Raw genomic sequence first — 24,913 nt, 5'->3', positions numbered from 1 at the left:
CTTCGTGGTGTCAACACCGCCTTGTTGTTGTGCTCTTGGTGTGGCTATTAAAATTTGGGATCAACACCAGTCTTCGTGGTGTCGACACTTGTCCCGTTGTTGGCCTCTGGGGTCGATACTAGTTTGGGTGGTATCGACACTATCTTGCTGTTCAATCTTGGAAATTGATACTGAAAAATAGGGTCGACACTATGGGTGTCACGACCCATTCCGGTGGCAGGAATGGGATCGCAAGTAGCTAACTCTAAAATTTCTCAAATTAATTCCAAGTAAATTAAATTAAATAATGCAGTGAAATAAAATAAAAGATGTAGATAAATATTCGAAGTGTACATGGAAATTATTATTTATGTAACAATGTAACATCGGTTAGATAATGATTACAAGAAAAAAAAATGACATTCATGTCACATTTGGGTTTTGATCCATGGGGTAAAACCATCATTCTTTAAATTTCTTCACTTGAAAGGGTTTTAATAGCTATAAGCACATGGCAGAGTGAAAAATATTATACTGAGAGCATGAGGGTATAAAATTACCATGGATAATTATTTAGGCTAAACAATGAATAGTTTGGTTCGAATAAATTACTTTTAATAACAGACATATAACAAAAAATCATATAAACAAAATAATTATAACCATGGTACAGAACAGAACAGAGGGTCAATGGATCCATGATAAACAGAGGGTCACAAAGTGACTAATCAGAGGGCCAAACGTTATTTAAGTCCCCCCCCAGGCATGTGACTGTCAGAGGGTCACTAAAGTGACAATTCAGGGGGCCAATGATTATTTAAGTCCTCAAGGCATGGGACCTCCGTGGTGGTACTTATTCAAAACGAATGTTTATCAAATCATTGTCAAATATTTTCTAAAATTAAAACAAACATATCTATGAGTTTCAATTTAAGCAAATAGAGTTCATAAATTAAAAATGCTAACATAATTTATAAAACACAATTTACATAAAATAAATTATGATAACTCAAAACATACGTAAAACATATAATGGTAACTCAAGGTATAATATAACTCACTTAAATAGCGATTCCTAATTGTGCTCCTGCTCACCGCGAGCTGACTCCCACTATGGTTATGTTTGTACATAGTAGTTGTTGTTGTTGTTGTTGTTTTTTTTTTTTTTTTTTTTTTGTTGTTGTTGTTTTGTTTTGTGTGTGTGTGTGTGTGTGTGTATTTTCCTTGTTCTCCTATTCACAGCACCTGTCCCCATTTTATACTAAGCTAGCATACTTGCTCGGCACGTTCTAGGGTGACACATAGCCAACACGTCACCTCTCTATGCTACATCCATTATGATACTCTAGAAATGAAACTTATCCCTCAGCTATGAAACTTATCCTTCAAATGGATAAGTTTTAATAGTTGTTTAATTATCCTTGAGCCCAAATTCTAACATAATTAAACCAACGTAATTAGATTTCATTTTAGCACGCACCATTTAAATATTTTCCTAGTATTTTGTTTTACTTACTTATTTATTTATTTATTTTATTTATTTTTTAAAATTAATTAAACAATTAAGGTGTCACAATGGGTTCCTAGGGTTGACCTTTCCCTTTTATTTTTTTCTGGGTTGTCTATTGAAAAATAGGGTCGACACCACGGTTTTCTAGGATCGACCCTTGTCTGTAGTTAACTTTTGTGTCTCGGCATTTTCTTCTCGAGGGCCGACACCACTGTCTCGAGGGTCGATCCCTGTGAGTCTTTTTCAGATTTTTGTTCAGCTTGGGCCCTACTTTTTGGAGATTTTTGACTTGTTCCTTTCATTTGAATTTGGAACTATTATTCTATTAACACCTAACCAATATAAATAGGTTCCAAAACACTTTCCTCTTATGATTTCCCTTCTCCTTTTCCTCTCAAACCGTGATTCCTCTCTTTTCTCTCTAAACTCAACTTTTCCCACTTAAATCCTTAGATCTACTCACCTGGAGGTATCCTTTCACCTTGATCCTTAGAGATAGGTTGTAGATCGTATCAAGGGCTTCCTTTTGATCTGAGTGGTTCCTAATTTCGTTGACGTTGATTTTTTTCGAAGTTTTTCTCTTCCACCTTGTAAGTTTGAGGTAGGGATTCGCCGCACTTCCTTATGAGTCTTAACTTATTTATTTGTTTTTACAAAACAACATTGTGGAAAAGTAGATTTTTGAACAACCTTGGGTTTTGGTTCGAAATCAAAAAGAGGGGTTTTCAAATGGTTTATTGGGAATGATTATAGATAGATATTTCTTAATGAGATATGATGAAATGATTGATTTTTACCTTGGGAAAGGATTTATAAAGGAAAGAGGGTTTTTGCCTTAAAAATCTCAAATGTTGATTTTGTATTGACAATGGAATTGATATTGAAATGGTGAAATTGAGTTGTTATGGATGAGGATGGTGGAGTTGGATATGTATTATCACTCACACCTTGGAATTTAAAAAGTTTATCTTTATTGAAATTATCTATTTGTTTAGAAATATCTGTTTTGGGTTATCGGTGAAGGATAGCTACGATTGTTGTATAAATTGCAAGAAGATTGGGTAAATTGAAACAACTTTCATATCCATTTGCATTGGCATTGTTACACCTTTAATACGTGGGAAAATGTATATTGTCTTGAGAAAAATAGGTGAATTTGGGAGAAAGTTGTTGTTACATCAAATAAGTTGGCCTGTGGGTCTATGGTGAAAGTCCTAAAAATCGCGCGTATACATGGGTGTTGATCCTGTGGACGAAATATCTGTAAAATGACAATAGTAGTGCTTGTATAGCCTACGTTTACATGGGTCCTAGTTTACGATTTCCTGCGGACGAAATTTCTATGAAATATGATGCTCGTCTAGAGATTCCCAGAGTTGTGATTCACTACCCTATTTTATAATGTAAAGGAAATGATTCTTGAATTGTGGCATGAACCTAGCATTGCATGGTTTTAGAAAAAGGGATATAAAATATTTTGTCACGAGCATTGCATATGCATTGCACCCTTATATCTTTGTTAAGATTCATATACTGTGTTGGATTATTTCTACTGGGTTTTGGCTTACCCTTTGTAGGAAAACCATTTTCAAGTGCTGATGATATGCCTCCGCTAAGGCAGTAGTTTGGGAGGACTTGGAAGCAAGGGCCTCATTTTATTTATTTTGTTGCATTTATTTGTATAAGCCTAGGGCTTTAATTGTATTGGATTTAAATCCATTTTGTTGTAACCAAGTACTGTCTTGAAAAGTTGTAAGCCCTTAGGGCATTTCTTATTTGCTTTATATTCATTATGTTATGTAACATATGCTATAGATTCAGGGATAGACTTGTGAATGTATATTTGTATGTTACTCTTTTGTAAACCTAAGTGGAACCTAATGGAGATAATTACTTTATTATTGTTATTATTTATTAATGATGTGGATGTGTTATTGTATTTATTTCGGGGCATTACGGGCTAGTACCAAACTCAGTCCAACTCGACCCGTGTATAACCCTAGTTTATAGATTAGGTTGAAGTCGAGACTTGAACTCCACAAGGTGCCGATATAAAGGCCTTGATGGAAAGCAAGAGGGAACACAGATTACTTAGAGTATACATAAACTAAGAAAGAAGTCTGGTTCTCAGGCCTTCTTAGAGTAAATAATACTCTAACAATTTAACAGTCTACAAACACCATTTTCTTTGTAAATTTTTGTTCAATAAATAAAATAAAATAAAAAAATCCATTTCAAGAAAAGAGTGTGTTACTACTACATGTCAAGTTATTGACTTTAGGTCTCCTACATAATAAAAGAAATAGCTTCTAAAGTTAAGGTTTGAGGTAGGAAATGAAACAGATTGTGCTGAGCCTGATCTAATGAAGCAAAAGTTAAGGTTAGCTACCTTTGTAAATTGGAAGCTTGCCAACGCCAGAGTTTGTAACAACCTCGACTTATGATTAGTCTATAATCCTTGATTAAGAATGTTTAACAAGCAATTAAGGAGAAATCCTAAGTTAATTGCATGTGCTATGTGTTATTTGTACTTATGTCTGTCTGCTGTAGAAATATCTGTAGACCATTCTGTTTGAATCTGTGAACTGAAGGCCTTATCAACCACCGAACATGAAATTGGTTCGGCCAATGTATAGTTTAGAATTTTTTGAAATTTATGGTAAGTTTAATTAGAATTCAAGTCAGAACCAAATAATTAGAATAAATTGAATTAGATTAACCAACTTAAAGTATACTTAATTAAATCCCATCCCTCCTATATAAGCCAAGACAAGCCTAGAAACACTCATATACACACACTTTCTTCATCTTGTTGAACTAAAAAATGTGGAGTAAGAGAAATAAGGAGAGATTGAGATCAAACAAGAGGGAATTGAGGAAGACTTAATGAGATTAGAAGGAATTTGGAAGAATTGGCTTGGAAACTTAAGGGATTTGCTATATAGAGCCCAATTGAAGACTTAAGGAAGGCAATTCAACTCCTAAATTATGAATTTGAGTCACTTAGTGCAAGAAATCAAGAGAAATAGAAGAATGAAGCTAGGATGGAAGAATTTAAGCTCAATACATGTATGCATGCCTCTCTCATTTCATTTTGAAGTTGTTTTCAAAAAACTCTCACATGCATGTTTTTATCTTGGCTATGTTTTAAGAATTCAACATGTTTTTGTGCTAAATATCTCAATTGATCATGTTTTGGAAGGAATGATAGCATGTAAATTCTTGCATGTGTTATATCTCAAGTTTCAAGTTTGGTTTTGCATAATTGACTTGCTTTGAGCTTTGATTTTGCGAAATGATCTTTAATTCATGAGGTTTTACATGTTTACACATGTTTTCTCAAGTTTTGGCTCAAAAGAATGTGTTTTCATGCATTAGAATTGTGTTTTGAAGCTTTGAGAGTAATCTGGAAATTCCAGAATTTTGCATGATCGCTTAAGCAACGATTCTTTTGCTCGAGTGTAAAATTTGAGCTCTCAGAAGTTTTGCTGAGTTTGGGGGTTGGTTCGAGCGGCAAGAGTTACTTTCGAGCGACCACTCTTTGTTTTGAACCTTGGCGCGAGTGACCAAAAGTTGGCTCGAGCGTGAAAATCGAGCATCTAGTACTTTTACAGACTTTGTAGACCGCTCGAGTGACAGAAATTGTGCTCGAGCGAACTTTCCTATTTTTCAAAATTTGGCTTAGTGTATCAAAGTACAGTTTTGCATTTTCATTGCATCTTAGGCATTCCTAGGCCATAATTAAGCTACAATAATGAGGATAAGAGTTAGAAACACACGCTAAGAAAGAAGAATGATAAGTTAAACATCTTTGAGAGGTATGTTCAATGTGCATCTGTCACGTGTTTATCAGTCTGTTTTGTCCAGGTGATCTGTTCTACTAGCGGAGCTATCTGTGAGTAACAACTCTATAAAGTTATGTTTGATTATACTTATTTTCTGATTGAAATAATATGATTTATTTTCTAAAATGCTATTTGTGAACCATGAATGAATGTCCAATTTTTTGTAACGTAATGTGGCATCCTATGTTCATCTGGCCCTTGTTTAGGGGTAACAATACTGCGATCTATATTCATGTGGCTCTTGCCCGGGGGTAACAATATCATGGTCTATGTTTATGTGGCTCTTGCTCGGAGGTTACAATATTGCAGTCTATGTTCATGTGGCCCTCGCCTAGGGGGAACAATACCATGGCTATATATGTACAGAGATCTCTGTCAGTTCCAATTCTTGGAACTACTGTTTATTGTATTAATGACCATCAAATGACTGTTCGGTCTTTAAGACTTACTATACTGTTAGCTACTAGATATACCATGTATGATTGTTTATGAAATCTGCATATGAATTTGAATCTATTTCTAATATGAAATATGATTTTTGAATCTAATGGGGCATCATTCATAAACCCTTTATCTTGTTGTTATTCACTAGGCTCCAGTTCACTGTATTATTTATGTATGTAGGTGATCAAGTGCGGGACCAAGCTTAAGTTGTTGCCTGGAGTTCTGTTTTGTCAAGCCAACAAATGTGCCTTCCGAGAAGGTTCCCATGTGGTTCAAGTGATTAAGTTTTGTGCACGTAATGTTTATTTTTATCTTTCATTTTCTTTTGCTTGGACAAGACTTTTGTTTATTTATATGTAAGGGTGACGTAAGATAATGATATGTATATATGACGTCACTATTTATATGTGAATATAAGTTTTAAATTTTCTATCCCATATATATTTACACAGCACTATGGACATTGTATTTTATATATTTGCTTCCGCTAGCCCCTTATTTTGTTAATTCGTTTCAGAGGCCTTTGGTAATCTTAGGATTACTGGCCGGTTACAATGCTAAACCTATAGGAGCAGATTTGGGTCGTGACAGAGTCTTACACTAACTACGTTTAGGTAATGGTCAAAGTCTTTAGATATTATTTTTATTTTGGAAGTATAGTGGGCCTAAAATCGAAACATCTTAGAATTATAAGAAGTAACAAAATTTTTCCTTTTTATTAGTTTTTATCACCATTTCTATATCCAAGAAGATCTGTTACTAGGTCATAATCAAGTGCTAGTACTAATTGTAAACTGTCAACAACATCATATTTTTTTACAAAATCTACCAAATACTAGTGCTGTTAAAAATACAGAATTTACTAGAAAAAAAGTTAATAAAATATCTCAAAAAATCGTATATTATCAACAACAACTAGATTTAGTATCCTAAAAAATAAAAAAAAAATAAAAAAATACTTAGAATGCCAAAACCCGCAACCTTGTATTATAATGCCATAACCCACAACATAGTATTTATTAAATTATTTATAATAATACTATAAAATCATAAAAATCACTCAAAAAATAATGAAAAATTGATTGAAAAGTCTTATTAGGAAGATGGAAGTTCTCTTGACTTTTTGGTGCGTCAAAAAGTCTTACTTATTTTCAATTGTTACCACGATTTTTTTTAAAAAAAAAAAAATTAGTGGCATTTTCATAAAAAGTGTCACAAATTGTTAGTTTTTAGTGATAGTTGAAAATTTTATTATAAAAAACGTCATTAATTGTTATTTTTAGCGATAGATGAAAAACATCACTAACAATTGTGAGACTTTTTGATCTATACAGATACTTGAGACTTGATGATGCACAAATTCTTATAATAGGACCTGTGAATACTTACCCCAAAAAATATTTAGAAAACTATAATCATGGATCACAATCATTCTTTATATTGTTCACATTCAATAAACTTTAAATTTACATTATACAATTTCATTATTAATTTCAAATTAAAAATTCACAATAAATATTAGCATTTTTTTAATTATTTTATCTCAAGCTTGAAGAATTCCCATAGATCTGACGTTGGAACGGACGTTATAAGTATTTGACAAAGTCATTTTTTTCTCCGTCCTCAACACTTCATCGATTCTTCACTTTATTAATGTTTTAAGTAAAGGTCAAAGGGTGAATTGATATTTGGCGGATTAGAAAACTATAGTCATGGATCACAATTGATTCTTCTCAAATTCGTCATCTGTCTAAAATTAAATGGGTTGAAAAAAATCAACCTGTAATCGTCTGCTTGTCATCACGCATCCGTCCAAAATGTGACAGGTCAGTTCGGTTTGAACGGATTGATATATCCGTTGCTCACCCCTAGTTTGGTTTGTATCTCAAGATATAATTTAAAAAAAAAAAATTAGTTCAATTTTTTTGAAAAAAAATTCTAAAATCACTTTCTCTTACTTACACATCAATCAATCATTTTTTTTCTCATTTTCAATCACTTTTTCTTTCACACACATCTATTCAACTATAACAAAATATCAAATTATTCTAAACTCTCAAATTCTGAAACTATTTTCAAAATATACAATTAAACAAACCAAAAAAAAAATTTAAACTCTCTTCCAAAAATCCTTTTTGAAATTTTATCTCAAAACACAAACAAAACACATTATGAGATTTTGAAAACTTTTTTCATTTTTGGACTTAACTAAACAAAAAGTCTAAGGGTCCGTTCAGTTTAATTTTATAATTATGATTTGGGAGTAGAGTTTTACTTTGAGTTATGATTTTTTGAATCATGATTTGAAAAAATAAATTTGATTGGTTATGCATTTTAAAAATAGTTTTAAGATGGTTTGGACTTTTAGTATTTTTTTGATTAATTGAGATATAAAATGTGAGAGAATATGAGAGGAGAGATGAGAGAAAAAAAATTGATTAATTAATTAATAATAATAAAAAAGAGAAGATAAGAGTTTTAAAAATAATTTTAAATTATATTTTCAAAATATATTTGATTAACATATTACATTTAAATTATAATTTAAAAATAAAATAAAATTTAAAAAAGTAAATCAAACGCTACCTACAATTTTTTGAAACTTGAGTTGAAAAAAAGTGACCAAACGCGTTGAATAATTTTCCGAGTTTGATGAGTCTACGGAACTTACGTTTGTCCTTACATCACTAGTTCCCATAATTCTCTCTGCTATATATCTTCAAACAATAATGATTCTTCTCATTAATTTTAGAATATTAATTGAGCACGTAAAAATTTAAAAAAAAAAAATTTAAAGTTAAAACATTACATCAATGAGTAGAACTTACACACTAGAGCTTTCATCTTCAAATTAGGAGGAAAAGAAAAAAGAAAAAATATATATTTTTAAAACTTTAAAATATCAATTTTAAATTGAAAAAACTAAAAAAAAAAAATTATGTGCAAAAAAAAAATTGAATTATTTTTTGTGCAAAACTAAAAATTTTATATATATAAAGAAACATAATAATGGAACATTGATGTGTAAAACTTTAAAAAAAAATTAAAAATGAAAAATTTGATAATATTCTCAGTTTTAAAATTGAAAAAAAATAAATAATATTTTTAATTTTATTATATAGTTGAATCAAACTAATAAGTAAAAAGGTAAAAATATTTCGAGGATGATTTGGGATATGTTGCATTATTTAGAAGGGTAAAAACATTATTTATTTAACAAATTAAGAGATATGTTACATTTCTTAATTGAGATCATTCAATTCTATCAAAATTTATGTGAAGTAGTCCCGCATTATTCCATCTTTTATTTTTATTTTTAGAGATTTTAAAAGTTTTACAAAATATTCTATTAAATGTGGGTGTGAGATGCATGAAACTCACACCAACGAAACTATTAAACTTGTTCATTCATGTCACAACCATTGTTAAATAATGATGTATTATTTATTGATGTATTACAAGATTGTTGTATATATTGATCTTTTGTTATGTTCAAATATATAGAAGAGAAGAAGGTAGTAGGTGAAGTGGTAGGGGATGAAGTGGAGGTGGTAGTGGTAGGTTAGGTGAGGAGGTGAGTGTGTGTGGTAGGTAGTAGTGGGTTAGGTTTATTGGGTTTAACAGCCCCCCTCAAACTCAAGGAGGTTAGACACAAACCAACTTGAGTTTGGAGAGAGTTACAAAACAGAAAAATAAACTGATAAATAAAATAAAACAGGATAGGAGACACGGTATGGTCGTGTCAGACCGTTGTAGCAGACAGTTTACGGGGTCATGTCGGACCGTTGAAGCAGACACTGTGTGGTCGTGTCAAATGTAGAAGACAGTTTACGGGGTCATGTCGGACCGTTGTAGCAGGATAGTTTACGGGGTCATGTCGGATCGGTGTAGAAGACAGTTTACGGGGTCATGTCGGACCGTTGTAGCAGACAGTTTACGGGGTCATGTCGGACCGTTGTAGCAAACAGTTTACGGGGTCATGTCGGACCGATGTAGCAGACACTGTGTGGTTGTGTCAGACCGTTGTTGTAGAAGCTAACCGGAATCAATGTCGGGACAGTTTATGGGGTCATGTCGGACCGTTGTAGCAGAGGTTGTGGTGGTGCACCAAGGGGGCGACTTAGGGAGTGCGCCATGAGCGACTTATACATGATACTGTGTATAACCCCCCCTCAAACTCAAATAGGTGGGAAGATAGAAACCTATTTGAGGTTGAAACAAAGGGATTGATAAAGCTGACCGGTGTAGAAGACACTGTATGAGTGTGTATATAGGCTGCCCAAAAAATATACATGTAGATATATATCGAGCCCTCAAAAGGCGTGCCCTCAAAAGGCGTGCCCACTTTATCAAAAGATGTGCCATGAAAAGGCGTGCCAGTTTGTCGGCGTCAAAAGGCGCGCGATGCGCGTGGCTGCCTCTGTGTCATGGTCTTTATAAATCGAAGCGGAGGAGGCAGAAACTGAGACAGAAAAACTGAGAGAAACCTCTGAAAAATTCTTCGTTTTGCTGAGAAAGAGAGGTCGTAACACTCTGTTGCGAGAGATATTTTGTAACACTCTGTTACCCAGAAAATGGCCTCGTCTTCCCGTGGGCTGCTCACTCTCTTTCCCGATCTCAACGAGTCCACAGGAGAGAGAATTGGTGCGGTGTCCCGTGAACCTCAACCAAACACCACTGGGTTTGCTCCGTTGAACTTTCCGATGCAGTCGGTGGAGCAAAAAATGGCAGTGCAAACGGATGTGGAGGCTAATCAGTATACTTTGAAGGCATGTGTGGAGTCCATGACGGCGGTCACAAACTTGTCGCACCGGCTGCAGAGTAGGACAAATGAGGTGCAGCAATTAAACTCCCAGCTGGCTCTGCTCCAACGCATGTATAAGGATGCGCGAGCAGAGATAAGCGTGCTAAGGGCAGAAAACAAGGAGCTGAAGCGGAAGGCCACCGTGATGTTCCGATTTGGAGGGCCGCCATATGCTGCAGTGGAGGAGCAGGGAGTAGTGATCGTGCCCAGTGGAGTGGGAAACACGGAGGCAACACCGGCAAGGGCTGCTCAGGACGGAGGCAAGAAGAAAAGACCGGCGACAGAGTAGAGAAGAGATGTCGGTGTGTGGTCGTCTGCAGAAAAGAAAACAAAGCTGTTGTTTTGTGTTTTTTTTTTTTTTTTTTTTTTTGTTTTGTTTTTTTTTTTTTTGTTTTTTTTTTGTTTTTTTTTTTTGTTTTGTTTTGTTTTTTTTTTTTTTTTTTGGATGTAAAATGGTGATTGGGGTGAGCCCCGACATGAATAAAAGATGGGCTGTTGTGCAAATTTGGAAATTGTTTTTTTTTTTTTTTTGTGTTTTGGAAAGAAGAATAATAATAAAAATGTATTAATGGGGAAGAGGCAAATCCCGTCGGTGTGAGCAAAAGGAGATAATAATAACAATAAAAAAATATAAAAAAAAAATAAAATAAATAAAGAAATAAAGTGGAAGGAGATAAGAACATCATGATGGCTTTGGTGGGTGGAGTCTGTGGGTGAAGTGCAGAAGTGGACGTGGGTGCTGTAGTTAATATAGTATAATAAGCATATATTAAAATAAAAGAAGGTGGCTGCAGAAGAAAAAGAAGAGAGAAAGAGAGTTTGGTGGTGTTTTGTTGTGTTACTCTCAAATCTGCCGAGAGAGAGAGAACATGCAGCTTTGACCATTTTTCATGGCCCCTAGCGTGAGGGCTCCGAGAGTGTAAAGAAGCCAACTCACCGGAATTGAACACACAGAGAGAGAGACCAGGTGCAGAGAGAGAGGCCAGAGATTGACGCCCAGGAAGAGAGAGAGTGGTCGTTGCATATGTGTGTGGATGCCGAGAGGGAGAGACTGGACCAGTGATGGCCACAACGGGGACGCTGTCGAGCAAGGCGTCGGCGAGACCGCTGACTTGTGGGTGGCGCCGGGGCCAGAGAAGTGTGACCTTCTTGGCGATGAAGTCTCAGCGGTTCGAGAGAGAGAGAGACCACGGTTTGGTGTGGTGGATGGAACATGAAGCAACCGAGGTGAGTGAGGCTGTAGGTGAAGATGGCTCGGTCGTGGAGTTGAAGGTGTCTCACAGTTGACGAGCATGTCGTCGAGAGAGATCGGAAGGGTGGTGTCGTGGCCGTGGACAACGGCGAGATCGATGGCTGATGAATCAGACAAGAACAGCCGATATTGAGAAGGCTGTGATGAACGGCCAGGGTTCGTTGGGGGAACAAGGAGGTCCAGCGAAGAGGACCGTGGTTGACGGAAACGGCCGGATTGGTGGTGTCGTGCACGTGGAAACCCAAGTGGAATCGGCTACCAGCGACGGAGAGAGCGAGGCTGAAGGCAACAGGTTTCAGTGTTTCAAATTGTGGTGGGAGATGTGGTTTTCTTGAAGATCGGAGACCGAGTTCCTGCTGATGGGTTGTTCATAGATGGGCAGTCGTTTGAAGTCGATGAATCAAGCACGACAGGTGGGCATATGGGGACGATGGTGACCACGGATCAGCTTCATCTTCATGAGCCACATGTTGGACATTGACTGGAGGCTCGGATGATGAATAATAACCAGGCTGTTGTGGAGGATAACCATGATGAGAGTAATTGGGTGGTGGTGGTGGCTGAGAAGATAAAGCAGAGCCGTGGTCAGTGAAAAGGGAAATAGAGCTGTCTGCAGAGCGAGAAATTAGAAAATTTGGATTTGTCCGGCGGGCGGCCAAGGCGAGATTGCCGCCCGCCGGTGGAACGAAAAATACTAGGTTCCTAACCTAGCTCTGATAACCTAGCTCTGATACCATGTTAAATAATGATGTATTATTTATTGATGTATTACAAGATTGTTGTATATATTGATCTTTTGTTATGTTCAAATATATAGAAGAGAAGAAGGTAGTAGGTGAAGTGGTAGGGGATGAAGTGGAGGTGGTAGTGGTAGGTTAGGTGAGGAGGTGAGTGTGTGTGGTAGGTAGTAGTGGGTTAGGTTTAGTGGGTTTAACAGCCCCCCTCAAACTCAAGGAGGTTAGACACAAACCAACTTGAGTTTGGAGAGAGTTACAAAACAGAAAAATAAACTGATAAATAAAATAAAACAGGATAGGAGACACGGTATGGTCGTGTCAGACCGTTGTAGCAGACAGTTTACGGGGTCATGTCGGACCGTTGAAGCAGACACTGTGTGGTCGTGTCAAATGTAGAAGACAGTTTACGGGGTCATGTCGGACCGTTGTAGCAGGATAGTTTACGGGGTCATGTCGGATCGGTGTAGAAGACAGTTTACGGGGTCATGTCGGACCGTTGTAGCAGACAGTTTACGGGGTCATGTCGGACCGTTGTAGCAAACAGTTTACGGGGTCATGTCGGACCGATGTAGCAGACACTGTGTGGTCGTGTCAGACCGTTGTTGTAGAAGCTAACCGGAATCAATGTCGGGACAGTTTATGGGGTCATGTCGGACCGTTGTAGCAGAGGTTGTGGTGGTGCACCAAGGGGGCGACTTAGGGAGTGCGCCATGAGCGACTTATACATGATACTGTGTATAACCCCCCCTCAAACTCAAATAGGTGGGAAGATAGAAACCTATTTGAGGTTGAAACAAAGGGATTGATAAAGCTGACCGGTGTAGAAGACACTGTATGAGTGTGTATATAGGCTGCCCAAAAAATATACATGTAGATATATATCGAGCCCTCAAAAGGCGTGCCCTCAAAAGGCGTGCCCACTTTATCAAAAGATGTTCCATGAAAAGGCGTGCCAGTTTGTCGGCGTCAAAAGGCGCGCGATGCGCGTGGCTGCCTCTGTGTCATGGTCTTTATAAACCGAAGCGGAGGAGGCAGAAACTGAGACAGAAAAACTGAGAGAAACCTCTGAAAAATTCTTCGTTTTGCTGAGAAAGAGAGGTCGTAACACTCTGTTGCGAGAGATATTTTGTAACACTCTGTTACCCAGAAAATGGCCTCGTCTTCCCGTGGGCTGCTCACTCTCTTTCCCGATCTCAACGAGTCCACAGGAGAGAGAATTGGTGCGGTGTCCCGTGAACCTCAACCAAACACCACTGGGTTTGCTCCGTTGAACTTTCCGATGCAGTCGGTGGAGCAAAAAATGGCAGTGCAAACGGATGTGGAGGCTAATCAGTATACTTTGAAGGCATGTGTGGAGTCCATGACGGCGGTCACAAACTTGTCGCACCGGCTGCAGAGTAGGACAAATGAGGTGCAGCAATTAAACTCCCAGCTGGCTCTGCTCCAACGCATGTATAAGGATGCGCGAGCAGAGATAAGCGTGCTAAGGGCAGAAAACAAGGAGCTGAAGCGGAAGGCCACCGTGATGTTCCGATTTGGAGGGCCGCCATATGCTGCAGTGGAGGAGCAGGGAGTAGTGATCGTGCCCAGTGGAGTGGGAAACACGGAGGCAACACCGGCAAGGGCTGCTCAGGACGGAGGCAAGAAGAAAAGACCGGCGACAGAGTAGAGAAGAGATGTCGGTGTGTGGTCGTCTGCAGAAAAGAAAACAAAGCTGTTGTTTTGTGTTTTTTTTTTTTTTTTTTTTTTTGTTTTGTTTTTTTTTTTTTGTTTTTTTTTTGTTTTTTTTTTTTGTTTTGTTTTGTTTTTTTTTTTTTTTTTTGGATGTAAAATGGTGATTGGGGTGAGCCCCGACATGAATAAAAGATGGGCTGTTGTGCAAATTTGGAAATTGTTTTTTTTTTTTTTTTTTGTGTTTTGGAAAGAAGAATAATAATAAAAATGTATTAATGGGGAAGAGGCAAATCCCGTCGGTGTGAGCAAAAGGAGATAATAATAACAATAAAAAAATATAAAAAAAAAATAAAATAAATAAAGAAATAAAGTGGAAGGAGATAAGAACATCATGATGGCTTTGGTGGGTGGAGTCTGTGGGTGAAGTGCAGAAGTGGACGTGGGTGCTGTAGTTAATATAGTATAATAAGCATATATTAAAATAAAAGAAGGTGGCTGCAGAAGAAAAAGAAGAGAGAAAGAGAGTTTGGTGGTGTTTTGTTGTGTTACTCTCAAATCTGCCGAGAGAGAGAGAACATGCAGCTTTGACCATTTTTCATGGCCCCTAGCGTGAGGGCTCCGAGAGTGTAAAGAAGCCAACTCACCGGAATTGAACACACAGAGAGAGAGACCAGGTGCAGAGAGAGAGGCCAGAGATTGACGCCCAGGAAGAGAGAGAGTGGTCGTTGCATATGTGTGTGGATGCCGAGAGGGAGAGACTGGACCAGTGATGGCCACAACGGGGACGCTGTCGAGCAAGGCGTCGGCGAGACCGCTGACTTGTGGGTGGCGCCGGGGCCGGAGAAGTGTGACCTTCTTGGCGATGAAGTCTCAGCGGTTCGAGAGAGAGAGAGACCACGGTTTGGTGTGGTGGATGGAACATGAAGCAACCGAGGTGAGTGAGGCTGTAGGTGAAGATGGCTCGGTCGTGGAGTTGAAGGTGTCTCACAGTTGACGAGCATGTCGTCGAGAGAGATCGGAAGGGTGGTGTCGTGGCCGTGGACAACGGCGAGATCGATGGCTGATGAATCAGACAAGAACAGCCGATATTGAGAAGGCTGTGATGAACGGCCAGGGTTCGTTGGGGGAACAAGGAGGTCCAGCGAAGAGGACCGTGGTTGACGGAAACGGCCGGATTGGTGGTGTCGTGCACGTGGAAACCCAAGTGGAATCGGCTACCAGCGACGGAGAGAGCGAGGCTGAAGGCAACAGGTTTCAGTGTTTCAAATTGTGGTGGGAGATGTGGTTTTCTTGAAGATCGGAGACCGAGTTCCTGCTGATGGGTTGTTCATAGATGGGCAGTCGTTTGAAGTCGATGAATCAAGCACGACAGGTGGGCATATGGGGACGATGGTGACCACGGATCAGCTTCATCTTCATGAGCCACATGTTGGACATTGACTGGAGGCTCGGATGATGAATAATAACCAGGCTGTTGTGGAGGATAACCATGATGAGAGTAATTGGGTGGTGGTGGTGGCTGAGAAGATAAAGCAGAGCCGTGGTCAGTGAAAAGGGAAATAGAGCTGTCTGCAGAGCGAGAAATTAGAAAATTTGGATTTGTCCGGCGGGCGGCCAAGGCGAGATTGCCGCCCGCCGGTGGAACGAAAAATACTAGGTTCCTAACCTAGCTCTGATAACCTAGCTCTGATACCATGTTAAATAATGATGTATTATTTATTGATGTATTACAAGATTGTTGTATATATTGATCTTTTGTTATGTTCAAATATATAGAAGAGAAGAAGGTAGTAGGTGAAGTGGTAGGGGATGAAGTGGAGGTGGTAGTGGTAGGTTAGGTGAGGAGGTGAGTGTGTGTGGTAGGTAGTAGTGGGTTAGGTTTAGTGGGTTTAACAGCCCCCCTCAAACTCAAGGAGGTTAGACACAAACCAACTTGAGTTTGGAGAGAGTTACAAAACAGAAAAATAAACTGATAAATAAAATAAAACAGGATAGGAGACACGGTATGGTCGTGTCAGACCGTTGTAGCAGACAGTTTACGGGGTCATGTCGGACCGTTGAAGCAGACACTGTGTGGTCGTGTCAAATGTAGAAGACAGTTTACGGGGTCATGTCGGACCGTTGTAGCAGGATAGTTTACGGGGTCATGTCGGATCGGTGTAGAAGACAGTTTACGGGGTCATGTCGGACCGTTGTAGCAGACAGTTTACGGGGTCATGTCGGACCGTTGTAGCAAACAGTTTACGGGGTCATGTCGGACCGATGTAGCAGACACTGTGTGGTCGTGTCAGACCGTTGTTGTAGAAGCTAACCGGAATCAATGTCGGGACAGTTTATGGGGTCATGTCGGACCGTTGTAGCAGAGGTTGTGGTGGTGCACCAAGGGGGCGACTTAGGGAGTGCGCCATGAGCGACTTATACATGATACTGTGTATAACCCCCCCTCAAACTCAAATAGGTGGGAAGATAGAAACCTATTTGAGGTTGAAACAAAGGGATTGATAAAGCTGACCGGTGTAGAAGACACTGTATGAGTGTGTATATAGGCTGCCCAAAAAATATACATGTAGATATATATCGAGCCCTCAAAAGGCGTGCCCTCAAAAGGCGTGCCCACTTTATCAAAAGATGTGCCATGAAAAGGCGTGCCAGTTTGTCGGCGTCAAAAGGCGCGCGATGCGCGTGGCTGCCTCTGTGTCATGGTCTTTATAAACCGAAGCGGAGGAGGCAGAAACTGAGACAGAAAAACTGAGAGAAACCTCTGAAAAATTCTTCGTTTTGCTGAGAAAGAGAGGTCGTAACACTCTGTTGCGAGAGATATTTTGTAACACTCTGTTACCCAGAAAATGGCCTCGTCTTCCCGTGGGCTGCTCACTCTCTTTCCCGATCTCAACGAGTCCACAGGAGAGAGAATTGGTGCGGTGTCCCGTGAACCTCAACCAAACACCACTGGGTTTGCTCCGTTGAACTTTCCGATGCAGTCGGTGGAGCAAAAAATGGCAGTGCAAACGGATGTGGAGGCTAATCAGTATACTTTGAAGGCATGTGTGGAGTCCATGACGGCGGTCACAAACTTGTCGCACCGGCTGCAGAGTAGGACAAATGAGGTGCAGCAATTAAACTCCCAGCTGGCTCTGCTCCAACGCATGTATAAGGATGCGCGAGCAGAGATAAGCGTGCTAAGGGCAGAAAACAAGGAGCTGAAGCGGAAGGCCACCGTGATGTTCCGATTTGGAGGGCCGCCATATGCTGCAGTGGAGGAGCAGGGAGTAGTGATCGTGCCCAGTGGAGTGGGAAACACGGAGGCAACACCGGCAAGGGCTGCTCAGGACGGAGGCAAGAAGAAAAGACCAGCGACAGAGTAGAGAAGAGATGTCGGTGTGTGGTCGTCTGCAGAAAAGAAAACAAAGCTGTTGTTTTGTGTTTTTTTTTTTTTTTTTTTTTTTTTGTTTTGTTTTGTTTTTTTTTGTTTTGTTTTTTTTTTTTTTGTTTTGTTTTTTTTTTGTTTTGTTTTGTTTTTTTTTTTTTTTTTGGATGTAAAATGGTGATTGGGGTGAGCCCCGACATGAATAAAAGATGGGCTGTTGTGCAAATTTGGAAATTGTTTTTTTTTTTTTTTTGTGTTTTGGAAAGAAGAATAATAATAAAAATGTATTAATGGGGAAGAGGCAAATCCCGTCGGTGTGAGCAAAAGGAGATAATAATAATAATAAAAAAATATAAAAAAAAATAAAATAAATAAAGAAATAAAGTGGAAGGAGATAAGAACATCATGATGGCTTTGGTGGGTGGAGTCTGTGGGTGAAGTGCAGAAGTGGACGTGGGTGCTGTAGTTAATATAGTATAATAAGCATATATTAAAATAAAAGAAGGTGGCTGCAGAAGAAAAAGAAGAGAGAGAGAGAGTTTGGTGGTGTTTTGTTGTGTTACTCTCAAATCTGCCGAGAGAGAGAGAACATGCAGCTTTGACCATTTTTCATGGCCCCTAGCGTGAGGGCTCCGAGAGTGTAAAGAAGCCAACTCACCGGAATTGAACACACAGAGAGAGAGACCAGGTGCAGAGAGAGAGGCCAGAGATTGACGCCCAGGAAGAGAGAGAGTGGTCGTTGCATATGTGTGTGGATGCCGAGAGGGAGAGACTGGACCAGTGATGGCCACAACGGGGACGCTGTCGAGCAAGGCGTCGGCGAGGCCGCTGACTTGTGGGTGGCGCCGGGGCCGGAGGTGGCGACTTGTGGGTGGCGCCGGGGCCGGAGAAGTGTGACCTTCTTGGCGATGAAGTCTCAGCGGTTCGAGAGAGAGAGAGACCACGGTTTGGTGTGGTGGATGGAACATGAAGCAACCGAGGTGAGTGAGGCTGTAGGTGAAGATGGCTCGGTCGTGGAGTTGAAGGTGTCTCACAGTTGACGAGCATGTCGTCGAGAGAGATCGGAAGGGTGGTGTCGTGGCCGTGGACAACGGCGAGATCGATGGCTGATGAATCAGACAAGAACAGCCGATATTGAGAAGGCTGTGATGAACGGCCAGGGTTCGTTGGGGGAACAAGGAGGTCCAGCGAAGAGGACCGTGGTTGACGGAAACGGCCGGATTGGTGGTGTCGTGCACGTGGAAACCCAAGTGGAATCGGCTACCAGCGACGGAGAGAGCGAGGCTGAAGGCAACAGGTTTCAGTGTTTCAAATTGTGGTGGGAGATGTGGTTTTCTTGAAGATCGGAGACCGAGTTCCTGCTGATGGGTTGTTCATAGATGGGCAGTCGTTTGAAGTCGATGAATCAAGCACGACAGGTGGGCATATGGGGACGATGGTGACCACGGATCAGCTTCATCTTCATGAGCCACATGTTGGACATTGACTGGAGGCTCGGATGATGAATAATAACCAGGCTGTTGTGGAGGATAACCATGATGAGAGTAATTGGGTGGTGGTGGTGGCTGAGAAGATAAAGCAGAGCCGTGGTCAGTGAAAAGGGAAATAGAGCTGTCTGCAGAGCGAGAAATTAGAAAATTTGGATTTGTCCGGCGGGCGGCCAAGGCGAGATTGCCGCCCGCCGGTGGAACGAAAAATACTAGGTTCCTAACCTAGCTCTGATAACCTAGCTGTGATACCATGTTAAATAATGATGTATTATTTATTGATGTATTACAAGATTGTTGTATATATTGATCTTTTGTTATGTTCAAATATATAGAAGAGAAGAAGGTAGTAGGTGAAGTGGTAGGGGATGAAGTGGAGGTGGTAGTGGTAGGTTAGGTGAGGAGGTGAGTGTGTGTGGTAGGTAGTAGTGGGTTAGGTTTAGTGGGTTTAACAACCATATTTCACCAAAATTTCATAGTTCTCTGAATCTCAGCAGCCATGGACCAAACACCGCATGTAGCTTTTTTACCAAGTCCAGGTATGGGCCATCTCATCCCTTTCATTGAATTGGCCAAGCAACTCGTCCACCGCCACCACCTCTCCGCCACCATCATCATCCCCTCCGCCGCACCACCCACTAAAGCCCAGAAAACAGTCCTCCAAACCCTCCCCAAAACCATCCACCACACCTTCCTACCACCTGTTCAATTACCCAATGACATCAACAACGCGGAATCCCAAATCTTCCTCACCATGACTCTCTCTCTTCCCTCTCTTAAATCCACCCTATCCTCCCTAACCGCCACCACCCACCTGGCAGCGCTTGTCGTCGATTCATTCGGGCTTGAGGCCTTCGACGTTGCGAAAGAATTCAGCCTCTCACCGTACTTGTTCTTCCCTTCGACTGCCATGGTACTGCTGTTTTGCTTAAATTTGCCCATGATCGATGAGACGGTTACGGGTGAGTATAGGGATCTACCTGAACCAATACAACTCCCTGGTTGTGTACCGGTTCACGGTAAAGATCTCGTGGACCCGGTTCAGGACCGGTCGCACGACTCGTACAAGGGACTCCTCGGGAATGTAAAGCGGTTCAGTTCGGCCGAGGGGATAATTCTGAATAGCTTTGTGGACTTGGAAGAGGGAGCTTTAAAAGCTTTACAGGACGAAGGGTTGGGCAAGCCGCCAGTTTACGCAGTCGGACCTCTCGTCCAAGCTGGTTCGACTGAGGCGTTAGAGCGGTCCGTGTGTTTGCAATGGTTGGATGGTCAGCCAAGTGAGTCAGTAGTGTTTGTCTCATTTGGAAGTGGTGGCACTCTCTCTCAAGACCAACTCAATGAGCTAGCATTGGGTTTAGAACGGAGTGGCCAAAGATTTTTGTGGGTAGTGAGAAGTCCTAATGACAAGTCTGCCAATGCTGCATATTTCAACGCACAAAGCCAAAACGACCCTTTGAGTTTCTTGCCAAAAGGTTTTTCGGAGAGGACACAAGGACAAGGCCTAGTGGTGCCGTCATGGGCACCACAAATCGAGGTGCTAAGCCACCGCGCTGCCGGAGGTTTTTTGACGCACTGTGGATGGAATTCGACCCTAGAGAGTATTGTCCATGGTGTTCCTCTCATCGCTTGGCCACTCTATGCAGAGCAGAAGATGAATGCAGTGATGTTGACTGAGGGTTTGAAAGTGTCACTGAGACCGAGAAGTGATGAATCGGGGCTAGTGGGACGAGTAGAGATTGCAGAAGTTTTGAAAAGTCTAATGGAAGGAGAAGACGGGAAGAAGGTTCGCCAAAGAATGGATGGACTCAAGGATGCGGCTGCAAAAGTCTTGAGTGAAGATGGGTCTTCTGCAAAATCACTATCTGATTTGGCATTCAAATGGAAAAATTATAAGAACATTTGAGGCCAAATTATTATTATTATTATCATTATTTTTTCCAGTTCAACTCATTTCATTTTGTCATGTTCTTCATATTTTTTAGTTTTTATTGTGTTGGCTACATGGTGTATTACGTATAATTTGTTGGATTTGTAATTTATTAATTATACTTGTTTGCAGCCGGAATGTGCTATATTGATTTGATCCTATACATAATCAATCCAAATTTATCTTCATATCAAATGAATTATTTGATAGACTAATGTATTCGAATAAAAAACTCTTATGGGTAGAGACCACATTTATTATTTATAAGATGATTTCTTTCAAAATTATAATTTGAGAGAAGTCAAACATATATAAAGAATGAAAAATGCTTGGGAACACTAATTAGTGCTCCCACTAATTAGGTGGCAGTGAGTCCCGCCATTAATGATGTGATGTTTTGGTTGTATTTTATTTATTTTTATTTTTTTACTTTTTTAATGCATTAGTGCTATTAGTGGTGATGTTTTTAATGAGATGAATCATTGTTGATAAAGAATATGTTATATCCAATGTTAGGAATATAGAGAGTAAACACAGAATGAGCCATATCTCACCAGAATTTATAATTTACACGATGGAGTCATTAAACGTGAAAGCTAGACTTTACAAACAACTAATGCCTTTGTGCATGTCACCAAATCTTATAAATATTAGGGTCTATCACGGGTTCTATTTCGATAATCTGAACTGTTTATTTTGTTGGGCACTTCATGTATTTCATCCACAAAAAAATTAGGTTGATCCAATAATTATATCTTGTTCAAATTTTTAGTAAAAAAATAGACAATAATTTTGTTTTTAAAAATAACCATATAATTTTTAATGACAAACGCAATAAATTAAACAAATTATAGTAATCAGATTGACCAATTTTTATTTTATTTTTTATGAAATACACGAATTTCCCGATAAAATAAATAATTCGAATCATCAAAATAGGGCCCGTAAAATCTGTATTGAAGGAGATTCTTTTGCTTTAAAAAATAAATAGCTATTAATGAAGGAATTTTATAATTATTAATATTTATAAAATTTATCATTAATTTATAATTATTTTTACAAAATACCCTGTTCTGATATTTCCCAACAATATTTGAGGAGGCCACCTAACCATAGTTGAAATCTTGGAAATATTTGAGGAGGCCACTTAGCTTAACCATAGTTGAAATCTTGGAAATATTTGAGGAGGCCACTAAGCTTAACCATAGTTGAAATCTTTCAAATCCAACTTTAACTCCCACTTGGTATAAATTTATCTTCTCACTACAACCCAAACTGCTATTTCTTGCCAATCTTTCATTCTTTCTAGCCCAACTTTTCTCTGTCACTCTCTCATCTTTTACTCTATAAATCAAAACATAGCAGATCCAACTTCTTTCATTCCTCTTTCAAATTGTTCCATTCTCCATGAATCAAACTTTTTATAAACCCAGTTTCTTTCTCTCCTTCACTCTTCTCCACTTTGTATAATCCGAACTTACCCATGATTAAGGACGACAACGGCCACCCCACCCCATCCCATCGCACTGCTTGCCCTCTCACCTTCAACCTACCCTCATGAAACTCTCCCTCAAGAAGTTTTCACAGATGGCGCCAATTATATGAGAAGTAAATAATCTTCACTTTCGTACTCCTTGCCTCTGTGCTGGTCTCACTCCAAACGGTGTCGTCTTTCTTGCAAACACAACATAAGTGAGCTAACCGGCGAGTGTCTCGCTAGAAAATCCCTCTAACAGTCAAGTCAACACCCTCAGAGAATATAGGAGAATCAAAGAGTTCTGTGGCTGAAGATTACTTACCCTCAGGAATGATCTCGCAAGTCTTATGTAGACAACTTATCTCACTTTTCCATCTGGTGTGCATTATTCTCATTGTCTTGGGGTGAGGACATTTTGCCCCTTGATTCCCTTACATACGTGCACTTGTCAAAAGCAGACAACCTGACAAACAGTAATAACTTGGGTAGAACGCAATTTGTCCTTCACATGGTACTGGACCAAGAGAGGCACTCAACTAAACTATCTCTAGTTGTGACTGAACCTGCACAACTTGGCCTAACCTAGATTGGTTCTTTCAGTTTGAGCTAAACCTGGCTGGTTAGCCCTCACAAGGTCTTCACAACTCGACCAAGCACGTTTAGCTCGGTCAAGCTACTTCCATTTGTAGTCAGGTCACATTTCATGCAGCCATATAGCTTGGTCCAACCTTACAACTTGACAAGGACTCGCACTCTTCTCCTTTAGCTCGGCCAATCTTCATTAGTTTTGCTTGGCCAATCATGGAATAATGATCTTAGCTCGGCCCGTTTTGTTCGGTGAAAATTCCCCTCTCAACTACCATCCCTACTAATGATCTTGTTCTCTTTAAAATTATTCGGATATTTCTTCACCTTCGAGAAAGAAAATTAAACATGAAAAGGTGAGGATGACTGTGTGTTGGATTGGCTGGATTGACCTCTCTGTTTTGGAAGACATTAAATTGATTTTTTTATTGTTTTTGGAATTTTTCATTCTACGAATGAAAAGAAATATTTTAGAGAGAGAAATTTAATAGCTGCAGAAACTTTGGGTTACAGTGATACCAATTCTCCCCCTACCGACTTAGGTGGAGACATCAACCATACCTGCCAAAGTTCGACACTTTAAACGTTTGTCACTCGATAAAGTCTTTGTCAACATATCCGAAATATTATCATCTGTGTGAACCTTTTCGAGTTGCAACAACTTCGAATCTAACACATCACGAATCCAATGGTACCTCACATCAATGTGTTTCGATCTCGAATGAAAAGTAGAATTTTTACTCAAATGAATAGCACTTTGACTATCACAATAAAGCACATACTTTTCTTGCTTCAAACCCAATTCTTGCAAAAATTTCTTCAACCATAACTCTTCTTTGCAAGTTTCTGTAATGGCAATAAATTCAGCTTCGGTAGTTGAGAGAGCAACACATTTTTGTAATTTAGATTGCCATGCCACAGCTCCCCCTGCAAAAGTCATCAAATACCCCGAAGTAGATTTCCTAGAATCAATATCACCGGCCATGTCAGAATCCGCGAACCAATCAAGCATCGGCTTTCCATCCCCAAAATACAAACATACCTTCGAAGTCCATCGAAGATACCGTAGAATCCATTTTACCGCTGCCCAATGTTCTTTACCCGGATTAGAAAGAAAACGACTCACCACGCCAACGGCGTGAGCAATATCCGGCCTTGTACAAACCATGGCGTACATCAAAGAACCAACTGCTGAAGCATAAGGAACTTTTAACATCTCTTCCTTGTCTTTCTCACTTGTAGGACATTGATTCGAACTAAGCTTGAAGTGACCTGTAAGTGGACAACCAACCGGCTTTGCTTTATCCATGTTGAACCTCTCAAGCACTTTCTCAATATAACTTTCTTGAGACAACCAAATCAGCCCTTCTTTGCGAGCACGAACAATTTTCATACCAAGTATTTGCTTTGCCGATCCCAAATCTTTCATAGCAAAATACTTGCTCAACTCCAATTTCAAACTGTTAATCATGGTAGAATCTTGACCCACAATTAACATGTTATCAACATAAAGCAAAAGAATAATAAATTTGCCATCCAGAAAATTTTTCACAAACACACAATGGTCCGAAGTGGTTTTACAAAAACCATTATTCATCATGAAAGAGTCAAATTTTTTGTACCATTGCCGCGGAGCTTGCTTGAGGCCATACAAACTTTTCTTCAATTTGCAAACAAATTTCTCTTTCCCTTTCTCCACAAACCTTCTGGTTGCTCCATGTAAATTTCTTCTTCAAGATCACCATGAAGAAATGCGGTCTTCACATCAAGTTGTTCAACTTCAAGGTTCATACTTGCAGCCATGCCAAGTACAACCCGAATAGAA

At 39.6% G+C, this 24,913-nt stretch overlaps 1 pseudogene across 1 annotated transcript; it reads left to right on the top strand.

Annotated features, from left to right (window-relative positions):
• The first annotated feature begins 9,054 nt into the window (after positions 1 to 9,054).
• Positions 9,055 to 21,157, top strand: LOC114263124 (hydroquinone glucosyltransferase pseudogene; annotated as a pseudogene). The gene is made up of 2 exons (XR_014362225.1): positions 9,055 to 9,201; positions 19,559 to 21,157. The product of XR_014362225.1 is annotated as a hydroquinone glucosyltransferase pseudogene (transcript).
• Positions 21,158 to 24,913: the final 3,756 nt, after the last annotated feature.

The sequence above is a fragment of the Camellia sinensis genome, chromosome 2, assembly GCF_055761805.1.
Source record: "Camellia sinensis isolate YWXY chromosome 2, ASM5576180v1, whole genome shotgun sequence".
NCBI lineage: Eukaryota > Viridiplantae > Streptophyta > Magnoliopsida > Ericales > Theaceae > Camellia > Camellia sinensis.
The sequence above is the reverse complement of the archived record's forward strand: the minus strand, read 5'-3'. Positions and strand labels throughout refer to the sequence as shown.